This window comes from Camellia sinensis, chromosome 3, assembly GCF_055761805.1.
Source record: "Camellia sinensis isolate YWXY chromosome 3, ASM5576180v1, whole genome shotgun sequence".
Taxonomy (NCBI): domain Eukaryota; kingdom Viridiplantae; phylum Streptophyta; class Magnoliopsida; order Ericales; family Theaceae; genus Camellia; species Camellia sinensis.
This window is the reverse complement of record NC_138963.1, coordinates 6,667,789-6,685,924: the sequence shown is the minus strand read 5'-3', so window position 1 is coordinate 6,685,924 and position 18,136 is coordinate 6,667,789.

The following is an 18,136-nucleotide window of genomic DNA, read 5'->3' as shown; positions in this document are numbered from 1 at the left end:
TGTTACCAAATTCTTGGTAACATTCCTAAACCTAGTTATACATCTGCTTTGGTTACTGATCCTTTTGCTTCATCTAGTCAAGCAGTTACTCCATACCCTCCTAATCCTATTAAATCAGCTCGATCTAATTATGTTAAATCCACCACCACTAATCTCTTTTTCAAAGAACCTAGTCACCCAAAGAGTCATACTATTCATGATCTGGTTAAATGTTATTTCCCTCCTGGATGGCATTTTATTCCTCTCCATCCAAAAAAAACAATTACTTTTTATAAAGACATCATATTCAACCATCAGTCAATTGTGATTAAACCCATTTATGATCGCACTTACACAAATAAAATTGTGTACCATTCACTCTATATTCACAACTTTGTTTCTCTGGTCGATTGGGGTTCTCCTTACCAACTGCGAGATTTGCCTGGTCATTCAATTCAATACAGTTACTATGATTACATTGATGCTTGGTTCAAAGTCCTTTTGTATCAAAATGAGTCAAATAGTCACTCTTGGTTTCTTCAATTTGATCAAAAGTTCAAATCCGAGTTACCTACCTGGTTTTTGTGATGGTGGACTCAGTATGGCGCCATTTCAGAAATCTTCCCATTTGTAATTATGGAACAAGTCAATTATTTCTCCACTATTTTCTCATTCACTCCTTAGCAAAGGAAATTCCCTCTATTGCTTATTTTTATATCCAAATACAAAATCCCTTGGATATTCAAATGGCACTATGGTATTTTTGATGATGTTATTTACAGTCAACACATGGTTAAATGGTGGGATAATTTCAAATTCCACGCATCATTTAAATTGTTCAAACTGAATTCTCAATCACCATACATGCTCCAACTCCTGCTATGGTTAAAGTTCAGCAGATTCCATCTACTCCATTAACACAAGGAAGCCAACTTCTTCTAGTCAATCTTGGAAGCCTAACATCCAGTTCTTCCAAGCCCAAGTCATCCAAGTCAAAGCTTAAGTCCAAGTCAGCAAAGTCCATCACTGATTAGCCCAAATCAAAAGAAAAATCCAAGTCCAAGGTTAAGCCTAAATCCAAGTCATCCAAGGATAAGCTTCTTCAAATGGCTCGTTTTCTTATGGCCCAAGCCAAGTCAGATTCGGATAATAGTGATTCAGAAAATAGTTCAGACAGTTCAAACTCTTCTGAAAGTTCAACTAATCAAGATCCTTATGGGCCCCAATTTGAAGATGCTCAGGACCCATATGCTTAATTCAGTCATTGGATCCTATATAGCTATAATTATCAGCTTCAATCAATACTCGTCTTTTGAGAAAAGCTGCTGATATATATATATATATCTATATTGATTCCCTCAGTCACATGCCTCCAAGCAATGAATAGTGAAGAAAGTCAACTTTACTGTTCACTATTCATCAAAAAGCCAACATTACTATTCCTCATTCATCATGATTCATCTAACCGACAAATTCAACACAGTAAAAGGCAACCATCAACTTTAGTCACTCACCGAAAGCAATAGACAGCTCCCATGTGCTCCTGATGCTTCTTTCAAGTCAAGATCATTCACTCACAAGGCTAACAGTAGTCACTTTTGATTATAAAAGAGCCTTTTCAGTCAAGAATAAGGCAGAGCTAGAAAAAATTGAGAGCATTCATTTCTCAAAAATAGTTATCTCTGTAGTTTTCTCAAAAATTGAAGAACTGCTTGCTTCATTCCAGTAAACAATCGCCATTTCAGAAATCTTCCCATCTGTAATTATGGAACAAGTCAATTATTTCTCCACTGTTTTCTCATTCACTCCTCAGCAAAGGAAATTCCCTCCATTGCTTATTTTTATATCCAAATACAAAATCCCTTGGATATTCAAATGGCACTGTGGTATTTCTGATGATGTTATTTACTGTCAACACATGGTTAAATGGTGGGATAATTTCAAAATTCCACGCATCATTGAAATTGTTCAAACGTAATTCCCAATCACCATACATGCTCCAACTCCTGCTATGGTTAAAGCTCAGTAGATTCCAGCTGCTCCATTAACTGTAAACAATTTCAACACAGGAGAATCAGTAGACACAGAAATAATGATTCAGTGAGTAACAAAATACAACATAACTTGACTCTGATACCAAAGACGGAAGTACAAAGACAACAACTTGCAATTAATTGAAATGAATATTCACATCATTATATTCACATTAATTTAAAATGAATTTTTGTCATTGTATTGTCAATTGCATAATGTGAATATTCATACTAAAACATATGATTGTGAATGTTCACATCACTACATTAGACAAAAAAAAATGTTCACATGTTGTGAACGTTCACATCACTACATATTGTGACTAAAAATGTGTTGTCAATTAAAAATATAATGACCGTTATTTGTAATGTGTTGTCAATTAAAAATAAGAAGGTTCACATGTTGTAAACGTTTACATCACAACATTAGATGAGAGAGAATTTTTTGAAAATGTGTTGTGAGCATTCACATCGGATGAGAGAGAATGTTCACATTATTTTTAATGTGTTGTCAATTAAAAATATATTCACATTATATAATAATATAAAATAATAACATCAATGTTATTTAATTTGTGTATGAAATTTCTTATACCTTGGTCCTTTCCCTTCTTTCTCCTCCCCCAACATTAAATATCAATATTAAATATAAGGTATAAGAGTTTAAGAAAATAGTGTAAATCAAGAAAAAAGACTTTATGGAATAAAAGTTTAAATACATGGGGCTAAGTGGGTTAAAAAATTCATTCACGAACTTCTTGGGTTAGAACACTTCCGAATGGGATTTATCAATAAAAATTCCTGAATTTACTAATAAGGACAACACATATTAAACCCCAAAATAAATTATTTTTTTCTCATGGTACATCCTAATCAGTTATTTCTATTCAAATCTCTATTTCTTCCCCAAGATATCAAAGTTATTTCTTCTTCTTTTTCTTCTTCTTCTTCTTCTTCTTCTTCTTCATTCTCCCTCCAAAACTCCAATCCACCTTACCAAAACTCACCATCATCATCAATATCATTGTTTTTTTTTATTTTGAAACCCTAAACCTTAGAAAAAAATTTGAACAAAATCAAATAATGGATGAGAGTAATAATCAAAATAGTTTTTTTGAAGAAACCTATCAAAAAGGAGGTAAGTATTCATATAAAGGGGTTTCTTAATTTTTGTAGAGTACCATCAATTATTTTCTATATCGTTTTTTGGACAAAAATTAAAGGATCCAATAATTAAATTAACAATAACATATTATTGGAGTTGTTATTATTTTGTTATTTAAATAATACATTATTCGAAAACTACTCTTTCTTGTTAGTACCTGATGCTTATGTGCTTATAAGTTTGGTTTTACTTTTCCACGAGCATTCTTGTGGATAATTTATAATGTAATTTTTTTTTTTTTTTGTATTGAAAAGTTTTATAATGTTTATGTAAAAGTTTGATTTTTTTCTATATTTATAGTGCTTATGTGCTTATAATTTTTCTTTCTGTATTTGAGAATTATTTTCTGTATTGAAAAGATTTGAAATAATTTAGTTTTTTTAGTTTGTTTATTATTTATTATTTGGATTTACCTTGAGGGTAATTTAGGAAAAATAATAGGGTATAATGAGAGTAAAATAAAATTTTAAATAATTAAACAGGGTGTACTTAAAAATTAGGATTACTTAATAATTTTTTGGGTTAAATAGAATCTCCCTATTTTTCCCACTCTGGAATTTCTTAAGAAGTTAAAAATATCAGCTGCCTGAATTTGGGCCTAGATTTAACTTAATTTGGGCTTAAAATCCATCAAGGCCTAGCCAATCTTTTTAAGTCAAACAATAGTGGCATCCCTGCCCAACTTCCAGCCCTAAATCCATTACTACCGGCAATTATTTTTGGATAGGGAGAGGATTCTTTTCTTGAGAATATGATGATTATACCTGCAAGATTTCATTACATTTATCTTAAAAAAATATAAAACCATATAATTATAAATATCGAATCAATTTAATTTTTGTATAGATGATCTACACAAAATTTCTACAAAATAATCGATTCAAATCGTTAAAGTGAGACTCATGATAGATCCCAATAGCACCCTTTTGCCCAAATGGAGAGAATCATCTCATTTTACTTTTTGGTTGTTAAATTGAGTTTTACATATAATAATAGTAAAATTTACTATGTAAATCTACTTAAGAGATTAATAAAAGGATGAAATAGTTGCACTCAATGTGAAACATTTGGTTTATTTGATTGAGAGTTCAAATTGATTTGAAAAGAAACAATTATTTAGTGACGAAAAAATGGGAGCTAGTTCAAATAGCCACTCTTGTATATTTGATTATTGAATTAAGAGGACTGATCAAGACTCCCTTAAAACTCCCACCCCCACCACCCCCACACACACATGGGGGTTGAGGATTGGGAGAGAAGAAAAAAAAAATGGATCAATCAAAAGCAAAAGGGGTCAAAGGGGGTGCGGGGAAAGGGGGTCTTAAACATTTTTTATTGAATTAATATATCTGTTAAATTATAATTGTTCCATTGTAATTCTCCTCAATATTTATAATGATTGAAAAGAAAAATAAAAAGAAAAATCACTTACTATTTGGAGAAGCATGTCATCTTTTCTATCATTCTTTTTTTGCTCAAGTTTGGATTACATAACATGTTTAAAATTTTCCTTATCTATGTCATTGTAGACACCCCATTTTTTACCAACCTTAAGACTCAGACGTCATCGATTGAGCGCTCGATGATTGTGCATGTTGTGCTCGTTTCGAGTTTCCGGAGTTTTGGCTGAGTGCCTTGCCTCCTAGCCTCTGAACTCTTTGTGCTTTGGCTCAGTTTGCGGACCAAGCCTTGTTTCTCTTCCCTAGAGGGAGGGAGATGGTCTTTGGACCACCTCTTAGTGGTCGTAGACCACTTTTGGTGGTCATAGACCACTTTTCTCGCTTGGAGGCTAGTTTTCGATTTTCGGAGCCTTCGGCCGCGTGCCTTGTCTCAGGACCGCTTAATGTTCTTCGTTTGGCGTGATTTTTGAACCACACCTTGTTGCCTCTGCCTAGAGGGACACTGTGGTCTGGGAGACCACTTTTGTGGTCGTAAACCACTTTTGGTGCCGGTAGACTAGTTTTCGAGGCTTTCGGCCGCGTGCTTTGCCTCCTGAACTTTCGTCTTGTATCCTTTTTGGTTTGTTTTTGGTACAAACCTTATTTTCCTTGTTTGGAAGGTGGTACAAGGGTGGGAGACCACTTCTTCCCCTTAGAGACCACTTTTTTTCTCCCCAGCCAATTTTCTAGTCTGCCAACTGGTCTCCTTGGTCTTTGGGCCATCTTTTCTAGTCGGCCACCACACCACTGCATTTTTTCATGCTTTAGACCTCTTCTACCCATGTCCGACCACTTTTTGTCTTGGGAGACCACTTGTGGTGGCCGGCCGACCACTTCAAGTAGCTGGCCGACCACTTCAAGTGGTCGGCTGCTTTTCTTCACCTTTTTGGAGATATTGTTAGTCCAGCTGTGCCAGTTGGAAGGCACCAAAACCATCCTCTATACACGTGTATGGAGGGATGGCCTTGAACCCTATGCTTGTCCAACCAGCTTGAGCTTGGTTCTCTATGAAAGAGAACCTCCTCCCTCATGCCTTAGGTTCAGAATTTTGCGGCTGGAGCTATACATACACATTTGTATCTATATTGCACCTTTGCTTCATTTTTGTGCCTTAAAAGTGTATTTTCTTCATACTTTAACACACAAACACACACTCAAACACCATCCTTTTGGAGCTGAGGTCCCTAGGAGCTGGTTTTGGAGTTTTTGGACTGGTTTTGGTTCAAAAAGTGTGCTGGAGTTGCAGCTTTGAAGGTGTTCTGCAAGGGTGAGTTTCTACCCCTTTAACCCTTGTCTTTGCTTAATCTTTTAGACCTATTTTCATGGTGTTTTAAACTTAACTTCCTACTGTAAAAAGTTCTGATTTTTTGTCCTTAAAATGTTTGTTTAAGGTCACTTTTTTGTTGGGGGTGGTCTACCCCCTCTTAGGCCTTGTTAGGCCTTGTTTTGAGCCATCCCTTTCGGCTCTTGTCTTAGCTTTTGCATGACCTTTCTACCACTGAAATCCAAAGGATTTTCAGTGGTGGAAATGTGGTTTTGGGGTCCTAAATAGGAGAGGGTACCTTGTGTCATGAATACTTGCTTCATATACCTCATGTTTGAGCATGTTTGTTAAGCTTATGTTGACCATATCTTAGCATGTATTTGGGGTTATTTTGGGATGGCATGCCACTATTTTTGGTTGCCTTGATCACCTCATGCATGCTTAATACACTTGTAGTGTAAATTTCATAAACTAGTCTTGTATGCTTCATGAAGTAGCATGTCTTTCTAGCTTATGTTGACTACATTTCAGTAGGTTTTTGGTGTTGTTTTAGCATGCCATGACTCTTTTTTGGGTGGGTTTGATGGCCCCTTGCATGCTCCATGCACTTGTAGTGTAATTCCATGAAGTAGCCTAATGTGTGCCATGCTTTAATATGTCATTCTAGCATGCTTTTGGCTTAACTCTAAGAAGATTTTGTCCATGTTTTAGCATGCTTAAGCTCTGATTTGTGTTTTTTTGGTCATGCATGCCATGATTTGTATAGCTATAGTGCATTCTAGCTTGTTAGCTTTGTGTATCAAGTCCACTAGCATGCATTGCTTGGCCTATTTGAATGATTTGGCATCATTTGAAATGTGATTTCAGTCCATGTAGTGTGGTCATACACTCTCATCTTTCACTTATTCAATACGTTGGAGGGTTTGCCCTTTATGCCTTAAACATGAATCATTGTGTATCCTTCATGCCTAAGCTTGCGAGCTATCATTTCAATGTGTTTTTGGGGTTATTTTGCCATGATATAACTCTGATTTTTGTTGGCAAAACCATCCCATGCTTGGTCTTGATAGGTGTAGTGTAATCCTCCCATATTGCCCTTGCATGATCCATGTTTTGGCCCTTCATGTTAGTCTATTTTGGCTTCCTTCCATACATGTTTTAGCATCATTTTGACATGTTCTAGGACTATTTTGGGTTGTATTTTCCATATGTTTCATGAATTGCATAGCTGTAGTGCAATTGGCCTTACTAGCCTTTCGTTTTGATGCCTCATGCATACTATCTTTGAGCTATTTGGATGGTTTGGAATCATTTCTCATGTTATTTCAAAGCATGTAGCATTGTCATATTCTCATGCATATCACTCTTTAATTGTGGTTTAAGAGTTGTGCATTGTTGCCTTGTTTATGGCTTAATGTGTATGCCATCTTACCTAGGCCCTTGAGCTCCCATCTCAGCATGTTTTGGTCTTTGTTCAGACCTACTTGAACTCTGTCCATGCTTGGTTCATGCATTTGTGCCATGTATTGAATGCCCCCTTTGTAATCCTCTTTACTAGCCTTATGCCTTAAGGACTCTAGTATGCTATGCTTGTGTTGTTTGAATGATTTGGCATCATTTCATACCTTATTTTAGAGCTTATAGTGTTGTTACACTTCCATGTTTATCACTTGTTGAGCACGCTTGAGGGTTGTGCTCTTAGGCCTACTTGATAGACCAATGCATGTGCTTGTATGCCTTGCCTTTTTGTGCCTTAGTTTTAGCATTATGGCCACTGTTTTGGGAATGGCTGAGGTCTGTCCATTTTGGTTTAAGTCCATTGAGCATGTTTGATTGCATGTTGTTTGCAGGCTTATATTACATCACATTGTGTATGCCATGTTCATCGCACTGTGTATGCCATGTTATCCATTCCATTGAGTATGCCATGTTGTTGATTGCATTGTGTATACTAGGCCTATAAGTGGATCGGATTCGGATCGGATCTGTCAAAATCCGAATCCGATCCGATTAAGACAAACCTGAATCTGATCCGAATCCGTTTAGTCCATATCCGATTATAGATATCCGAATCCGAATCCGATGATTTCGGATATCTGATCCGATAATCCGATCCGATCCATTTATTTATTTATTGAGCTATAATTTTATATAATTTGATTTTTTTATTTTTATTTTTCATTTTGTGTTTTTTTCATTCAAATTGAGAATAATCGGATCGGATTATCGGATCGAATCGGATTTTTGCATATTCAATCCGTTTAATAAACGAATTAAACGGATTCAGATAATCGGATTGGATTTTTTGTAAACGAATTCGAATTATCGGGTCGGATTCAGGTCGAATTCGGATTAAATCTGATCCATTGATAGCCCTAGTGTATACCATGTTACATTGCATGTTTGCATGCTTTACTTGCTTTGCATTTGTTTGGATTAGGTGTTAGTCCAAACACGAGAAACGAGGGACGTTTCATACTTGAAGTGATGAAACGTGTCTCAATTCCCAGTCACCGACGCTCTTGATCATACATGATAGAGTTTTAGGCTTTATGTGATTATGTGTGCATTCATTTCATATTGAATTGTGCAACTTCGTCTCTCGGCCATCATGTATCGACATGCGTGATTGGTGGCCCGAAGGTCGAGAACCGCACTCCCTTGAGCTTATGAAATTATAGGGAGGGTGGTTGTGCACACATATCTTGCAAATACATTGTCGTGCCCCTTCTTGCTCTCTGTTGCAGCAAACTGGAGGAGTGCAGCAAAAACTGGCCGGCCAACCAGAAAAACTAGCTGGCCGACCACTTTTTCTGGTCTGCAGCAACAAAAAGTGGTTGACCAATGGCTGGAAGCATCAACAATTGGTCGGCAGCCCTCCCACAGGTCCCCAAGGTGAGTTAGAAGCTTTCTAGAGCTTTGTGCAAGGTTCTGGGAACAATTGCAAACAGAGGCAAATTGGGGCATTGCGGCAGATTTCCGAACGAGGCAACCGGACATGCATGCACTCTTCTCCCCCTGAGGGTCTCCTTGCTTTACTGTTTTACTTAGCTAATTTTCTTAGCTAGTTTATGCTTAGGATTTTGTACTTAAGTAGTTAATGCGTTTTAGCTGCTTAATTATTTTGTAATAGTTAGTTAACTAGGATTAGTTAATTACCTTCGTTGTGTAATAATTAGTCTAATTAGCTTAGATTAGTTAGTTAGCTTCTTATTCGGAACCTCCGTCGAGAGGGTCAACTGTTGTAATAAACGTGCGTGTGTGTGATGCATGTCTTCCAACCTTCATTTCTTTCTCCCTTTTACTTAACCGCTTACGATGGTTAGTTTTAGGCCATATTTCGATTAGCATACCTTATGCTTGCATGCGTGCATCCATTCATTTGTTTTGCATGCACCGGCCTCGGCGCATCATACTAACTGCATTATATTTCAATTCCAATTTGAATACATGTACCAAGTTGCATCTCCTATGCCATTCTAGAAGAGCCGAGCCTATTTTAGCTGCATTTTTGCATGTGTTGCATTAGCCATCTTAACATGAATTAGGATCATGCATGATTTCTAACTAGTTCTTTATTTTGGCACAGAGTACACTGTGAGTGTTTGTGCTTTAGCATACTGCATGTGTGTTAATATTGTCATGAAAGCATGCTTACCATGAGGCTAACTGCTTATTTGATATAACTGTCTGAATGCCTGCAGGTGAAGGTTGGATTGCTTGAATTGGAACAATTCATTGAAATCCGTGATTTGGCCTACTTGCGAGTAGCAACTTTAAACCATTTTCAAACGAACATGCAATGTTTTGTTCCAAGTTAGGCGATCTAGTCTATACTTGTATGTTGTGCGCATCACATAATAATTCTAGGTTAATAACCGGAATAAAAACACATGTGTTTTCAAAAACAAAATATCATGTTAGTAAAGACCGATCTTTGATCGGGCAAGCGGGGGTGCTCATTGCATGACCTTCCCCTCTCGTACCCAAGTTCCCGAGCCGAGGCAACTTTGGTGATGACGGGCACGTGACCTTAGGCACGAGTCATGGTTTTCTAAATTCCCCCAAAATAAAATATTTAGGTGGCAACTCTGTATCTGGCAAAGCAGTCCATATGTGACACTTCTTTTTAAAAATCAGTTTTCCAAAACGATTTGCCAGATTTGGACTTTTTGGTGATTTATCGGTCTCGCATTGCACTTTGTGAGATTAGATTCAGAACCGTGACACGAGTCCGAACTTGTAGTAGCCTAAAGAACAAAACAGATTTCGCGCCCTCGCAGCGCGGATCCCGGGGAGTTCTTGGGGCACGTCTACAGTCATCAATTCAACTCTTATCTCCTCATTCAATGCACCAAATATATATATATATATATATCAATATATGCCCTTACAACTTAAAAACAAGTATTAAGGGACCTCCATTTGTATACATACGGTGAGACTTTACCTAACTGACACTTAAATTTTTTTCTTGTGGTCACTTCATTGTAGCGGAATCAGTCACTTCATATTATAACCCAAACATATAGTGTATCAACCACCTCCTAGGATATTTAATTAATCTCGTTTAATTATTTTACTTGCATTTAATTATATATGATAATATGTGCCATGTCCATGTGTGATTTGAGCTATATAATTTGTTATGTAATGTGTGTAAAAACATGTATTCGAATATGTCTGAATCAGTAAATCATAACGTTAAAATTAAATATTTGGATATGAGATTAGAGCCTAATCCACATTAGGATGATTAATTTTAAGTTAGTTTAAATTAGACTTTGATGGCTTAATTAAGTGTATGATTAGATTTAATTTAATTTGATTTGGTGACATTCATTAGCCTTAACCTAGAATTAATCAAAGCTTAATTAAGATTAGTGACTTAATCGAATTCCTAATTCTAGTCATCAAATTAATAAAATGAAGAGATGCTTAGAGAGAGAAGGAGTGGGTTTTGTAGAGATTTCATTCTAGAGAGAGAGAATCTCCTAGGAAGAGAAGAACAAGAAGTTGTAGAGGGGTAAGTGTTGGAGCTTGGTCCTCCATAATTTATCATCTTAAGGTAGGATTTCCATACCAATGTCTTGAATTAATGACATCTACACTCATGTTCCTTTAAGATTTAAGTTTAATTATGAAGAACTCATGCTTAATTGACAGTTTGTGATGTAATTTGAATTAGAAAACATATATGAACATGTTAAAGAAGAATTGAAGGAATTTAGCTCATAATTTTGAATGCATGACATCAATTTATGGAATTCATGTTCATAAACTTGTTTCCATGCATGGCTCATAAGATTTAAAAAGAATTTTTCCATGAAAGTTGAGGTTGGAACTCTCAAATGCATGTTTTATGGTTTTAACATTAAATTAAGATTTTATTTTTTAGTTGAGAATTTGGGTTTTTTTTTAAGGCTATGATTTGAATATGATGTTAGAAATTCAAGTTCAATGTTGTTTTTAAGAGTTTTGAGTTGTAATGCATAAATTTGAAGCTTACATTTGAAAAGATTGAGTTCCAAACTTGAAGATAAATTTCGGACTATTTTGAACCCAAAACCACACGTGCGACATGAAGCCTTGCATGTGCAGAACAACCTCTCTTGCTTCACATCGCTACTATTTTAATCCGCACGTGCAACAATGGCTTCTGCATGTGCGGCCATGGCCCCCGTACGTGCAGTTTTTAGGGCGACTTGCCGTTTTGTTTTCTCTTCATTTTTATGATGCATGGGCTTGCATTCACATGATTTAAACTCAGTCTCATATGCATATCATGATTAAGAAAGGATTTAGGGAACAACTAGAAACAACTCAATGAACACTTGACGAACTTTCCGAATAAGTTTAACTGATTAACAAATCGAATATATTTTGAGATGTGCTTGGGTATGTTTGTGTAAGTTATATGCCACGTTCTGATCAATTTGTCTGATGAACCATTTGTAAGTAATAACGCTGTAAAGCTATGTTTGTTTAAAAGTATTTTCTTAATTATAAGTTATGCTATATTTCTGAATTGATAGTTTATGTAAATAAATGAATAGTTGTTCTTATATGAAATGTATTCGTGGTATCCTTTAGTATCTGTTTCTGTTATCAGAGATCTCTGCATGTTCCAACCCATGGGGTTGTCTCCAACCTTTGTGGTTGTCTGTTCCAATCATTTATGATCATTTGTTCTTTTTTGTTGTTGGATGTACTACGTATGTTTGTTTACAAATTTGAATGACTCTGATATGTTATGAAACTCTAAATCAAAAATTTATACGTATAATGCTTTGAAATGATTCTTTCGCGCTATTAGACATCATTCATTACCCATTTACGTTGTTGTGATTCACTGGGCTCCAATTCACCTTTTTATAGATATGTATATAGGTGATCGTGTGCATGACCAAGCTTAGGGTCGACCAAGGTTTCAAAAAGCGGTTGCGGTTGCCGTAACGATTGTGGTAGCGCGGTTGCGATTGCGGGATATAAAGGTCGTAGTGTAACAATTGCAGTTTTTTTTTTTTAATTTTTCACACAATTTAAAAAAAACTTACAGATACGCATTTTTTTTTCCATAAGCACATTTATTAGGATTTAAAAATAGATTTTGATCAATTTTTGTTAATTTTTAAGTATGATCCAATATATTTCATATTTTCAAATCACTGTAAAATGAGTTTTTTTACATTTTATTTCAATAGTTAATGACTTTAAGAATAATTGATTTTAAATGTCTACAAATTATTTTTGACCAATACCTGAAGCTGAATAAAAAATATTCACAATTATTAAATGGCATGATTATAAAAATAAAATTTGTATCATAAACAAAAATTATTTTTGAGGCTTTTTTTAGACAACACTTTACAGCTAACTACATAAAATTATTTACAATTAAGTATTACATGAAATGATTATAAAAATAAAAATTTTGTCATAAATAAAAATTATTTTTGAGTTTTTTAAAGACATTTTTTTAGACAACACATTATGGTGACCAAAAAAAAATTACAATTAACTATTAAATAAAATGATTATAAAAATAAATGCAACCACTGTTTATATATATTTTTATTTTACACAGTAATGTAATGAAATTAAAATTATAAAAAATTATAAAAATAAATAAATTCATATAAACTTTTTCTTTAGGCTTGAATCACTTTAGTATTTGTTCTTTTTTTTTTCTTTTTTTCCTTTTTTTTGGGGGGGGGAAATGAAGCTATTCATAATATTATAAAAGGATGTAACGGTGTGTAATGGACCGTTACGGCTATTACGTAACACCGAAAGGCTGTTACACGTATGAATTTTCATCACACAGCTATATCGGCCATAACAGGTGGCGATAACCACCACAACTATTACGTAACAGCGTTACATAATGGTTACGACCGCTTTTTAAAACCTTAGGGTCGACTGTATAAGACTCCGTTTTGAGTAGCCAACCTTCGTGCCTCAAGTCGAGGTTCTGAATGTTTCAAGCTCTAATGCTTCTTGTGTTTTGTCGAGTTAACTTTTTTGTTATGTAAATAAAATGTTTATGAGTTATTATGGAGATATTAACGTTTTGTAGGGTTGAACCCTTATTTCATGTTAATATTATGTTTTATGATGTTTACGTGTATATATATATATATGGAAGTTTCTTTTGTTTTATATAAGTCTTTACAGCTCTATAGACGTTGTATTATATTAAAGTATATTTTTTATAAGTCCCTATAGTTGTACTTCTGTCCAAGAAAGCCTTTGGTGATCTCGAATTACCGGCCGGTCACCTTGCTAATCCCTTGGGACAGGGATTAGGTTGTGACATATATATATATATATATATATATATGCTTCCATATGTTAGAAAAATAGTACCAAACTATTGAAAAATATGTAAACAGTTTTTGGGCAAAACCAAAATTGAAATAAATTGACAAAATAACGTAGCAAAACTTACAGCACATAAATAGATAAAACCTGATCGAGTCGAGTGTGTGACACTCTTTCCTTAAGACAAATTCGTCCTCCCACCGGTGCCTAGAATTCAATGGACTTCTATCCCCCAGGATACAACGATCAATGTCTTGCACTAGCAGCACTATTATTGCAAGCCTAGCGAACTTTGATGTGTATGTACTCTCTTTATAGGAAAAGTATACTCAAGAAATATGAAGAATAAATGCAAAGTGAAGAAGAAAATGACAATTTACCATACAAAATGAAGTGAGGGAGATGGAATATATAGACTTCTATGTGACTCTTCAGAAAGGTTGTGATCCTTTAAAAGGACACATCCTTTCATCTCAAGAGACACAACCATTGGAGTATATTTTAATTCAAATTTTCCAACAATCCCCCACTTGAATGAAATTTACGAAAAGGACATGCAACAACATGCAGACAAAGAGAGAGTACATTTAAAGAAATATCCTGCATTGGGATAGGTAGCTTTCGGCTTTGAACCTTCCCTAGTGAAAGTCTATCGGACTTACTAGCTAATCAGTGGATGTGATGCCTTGAACTGTTCAGCCGTTTGTGTAAGCCAAGACAATAGAATTCACACAGAATATCTCCAAACACAGTTTAGTTCTCACGATTGTACCCGTTTTGGCCTTGGGCATCTCCTAGTGTTTCATGAGTGCTTTAGAAAATTTAGCCTTATCAATTTTCATAGAAGCAACCCCTTTACACTCATATAAGTAATCCTTATTGCAAGTCTCTTAAGTACTACTCTTGAAAGATACATCTCTAGGGTTTTCAAGATATAAGTGATCATTAAAAGCATAGCTTACCCTAAGTCTCCTACATATAACACATGTTGCAGATATCACTCTCATCATAGGAATGGATAGGAGATAGACTCCTTTAGTGATTTCTGACGAGCCACACATAACTTAGTTATCCCTTTGAACTTAGTTCTTGGGATCTCCAGTCATTTAAGTAGGGTTACCATTATGATAACTCTGATGTAATAGGCTTTAATCACATTTCCCTTAATGAACTTTCCATCATTTGCTCTCTGGTCCAACTTTTTGTTTAGCGGCCGCTATTATTCGTTTGGCCTTCTCAGTTATATATTATTGAGTAATTAGTGGATCCATTATATTTTCCTTAGACAAAATTCACAACTAAAAGCAAATGTCCTACGGTATTAAGTCTTTGATTATATCGAGACTTACCATTACTCTATGTCACTCCCATTTTCAAATAATAAACATAGAGTTGTTCCTTAGGAGTTAATGAAACCATTTTTGCTTCTGCTCCAATTTTGTCCTATAAAAAGAATTGAGATTCTTTGTGAGCCTACAATCGGAACCGTTACTTTGATAAAATCCTCCAAGCACCCCCACTATTAAGCATTCCAAGGAAACTTAATTTCTCTTACTGATGTATAATTACAAAAAATATTAACACACCTCCACAATTCTGAGACAAATCAGACTATATCATTAATTAGCGTGCTTGAACTAAATAACAAGATGTAAATTGCTTTGTGAATATAATCACAATACTAATTTGTCTAAAAACAATTAGACTTCATAACTTGCTTTTGCAGTACAAAGAAGAAATGACTAAAACCAGTTGTGGCCACAACACTTCGTCAAATAACATTTTTTTAGCCATGATTAATTTCTTTTTGATTACTGCAATCCTCAATTCCAATCGCAACATGGAATATAAATATCACTGTATAATTACATTTACATCTTATTTGTCTTATCCAGTATTGGTGACTACGTAGACAATTACCAAAGCGTCTTTCATCCATAAAATATTTTAACTCATATAATATTTCATTACGAAGTTATCGGTCACCACACCAATTTCACAGTCATTAATCCAAAGAATGTTAGAATTCCTCTTATGTCAAAATACGTAAGTTTATATTTTTATCAACACTTAGATAAATAATTGACATCCATTAATAATACACCACATATCAAATCGATATATCAAATATATCAATTAATGACATCAAATTGCATTGTGAAAATTTTCCCAAGCATATAACATATACTTTATATTTTCTCAAGCTTCAAGAATTCACAAACCAAAAATCATACCAGATTTTCGTAATTAAAATCGTATATTGATTTTTAAAACACATTCTTGAAAACTTTCACAAAATAACTATTCCTTAAATCCAAAAACAGGATTTAAAGTTGAGTTGTGTAGTCTCATCCTTTATCCATTAAATGGATTTGTTAGATTCCAAATACAATTGGGCCCTTTATTAAAGAATAAAAAACTTGGGCCTTAACTGTAAACCATATTATTATTAAAAAGTAATGGCCCAACTCAAATAAGTAAAAATAAATGTTGGGTTAAAATTACTGGGCTTGTCAAAAGACTTAAAACAATGCATGAAACAAGTGATCCAATAAAAATTTTGTATAAAGCGGTGATGACAGTACTCCGGATTTGCATCCCGAGTTTCTGAGAGTCGAAATTGAAATGGTGGGAACTAAGGCATTCAAAGATTTTCACAACTAGAAGGATCAACACCAAATAGTATCCTTCGTTGGGGTCATCCCCTTTACCGGAAGTGAAATCAACAAAACCATTAAATGCACACAAAAAAAAAAAAAAATTGATTTGAACAAATCATTTGTTCTATGTTTTTTTTTTTTTTAATTATTTACAATTCTCTATTTCAAATTCTCTCTCTTTATATATATATATATATAATTTATGTACACACATTGATAGGCTTATTCAAATTGATTCTTATGGAATAACATGAAAAATTCAGATTCAATGCGCACTAAGAGACATCGATTTGATCATTTGCCCAATTCTTCTCAATTTTCTCACAAAAAACACAGACCTTTGGTTATCAACACAGCTTCAATACGTATACAACCTCTTGGATTGGCTCTAGTTTCAACAACCCAAACTTCTTCATCAGAATCGATCAATCTTGAGCCCTACAGACCCGACACCATCGGCCGAGCCCATCGACACTACGATTTTGTCTTCGAGGACAACCGAGTCAGTAAGAAGCATTTCCAGATTTTATTTGATGCTCTGAATCGTAAATATGTATATCTGATGGTGTGTTTTGGTATGGTTGTGTTTTATGTATCCGGAAAACATCAAATTCCAAGAGATGATATCGTCTCTCGAAAAGGGGTTTCCGTCAAACAGTTTGTGAGCAACATTTATATTTCCCGCACGAATGAACCGTTTCATTTCCAAATAAACAATGCATAAAAATAATAATTATTATTATTATTATTATTGTTTTTAACAATAAAAGGTTTCTACAAGTATTATGCCTGAACAAAACAAACCAATTAATTGTAGAAACTTCTAAATATAATTTCTTATATTTCTTTGTATACACAGAGTGTACAAAAATAAAACCAATAATTATGTTTCTTTAATCTGTCTTAAGATTGTTAGAAAAATAGTACCAAACTATTTGAAATATATAATTTAAAAATATGTAAACGGTTTTTAGACAAAACCAAAATTGAAATAAATTGACAAAATAACGTAGCAAAACTTATAGCACATAAATAGATAAAACCTGGTCGAGTCGAGTGTGTGACACTCTTTCCTTAAGACAGATTCGTCCTCCCACCGGTGCTTAGGATTCAATGGACGTCTATCTCCCAAGATACAACGATCAATGTCTTGCACTAACAATACTACTATTGCAAGCCTAGCGAAGTTCGATGTGTATATACTCTCCTTATAAGAAAATTAGACTCAGGAAATATGAAGAATAAATGTAAAGTGAAGAAGAAAATGACAATTCACCATACAAAATGAAGTAAGGGAGATGGAATATATAGACTTCTATGTGACTCTTCAGAAAGGTTGTGATCCTTTAAAAAGACACACCCTTTCATCTCAAGAGACACAACCAAGGTTTTAAAAAGCAGCTGCAGCCGTTACGTAACGGTTGTGGTAGTTACCGCCACCCGTTACGGCCGCTTTTGCAGTGTAATTGACATTCACAGGTGTATCGACCGTAGCGGCTGCTATAGCGATCGTAACGGTGCCGTAACGGCCTGTTACGCACCGTTACGTAAGGGTTCCAAATTGCTTCTTTCAAAAAAAAAAATTGAAAATGGGGGAAAAGAGATAGAGAGAGAAGAGAAAAGATGGAGGAACAAACGATACAGAGAGAGAATAGGGAAGATGAAGAATATGTTATTGATTTGTTGAAGTTGTAAGACCTATGTTATTATATTCAACTATTATCACTCAATCATTTTGTTTGTGCGTGTCTATTTATATATTGTTTGAAAAT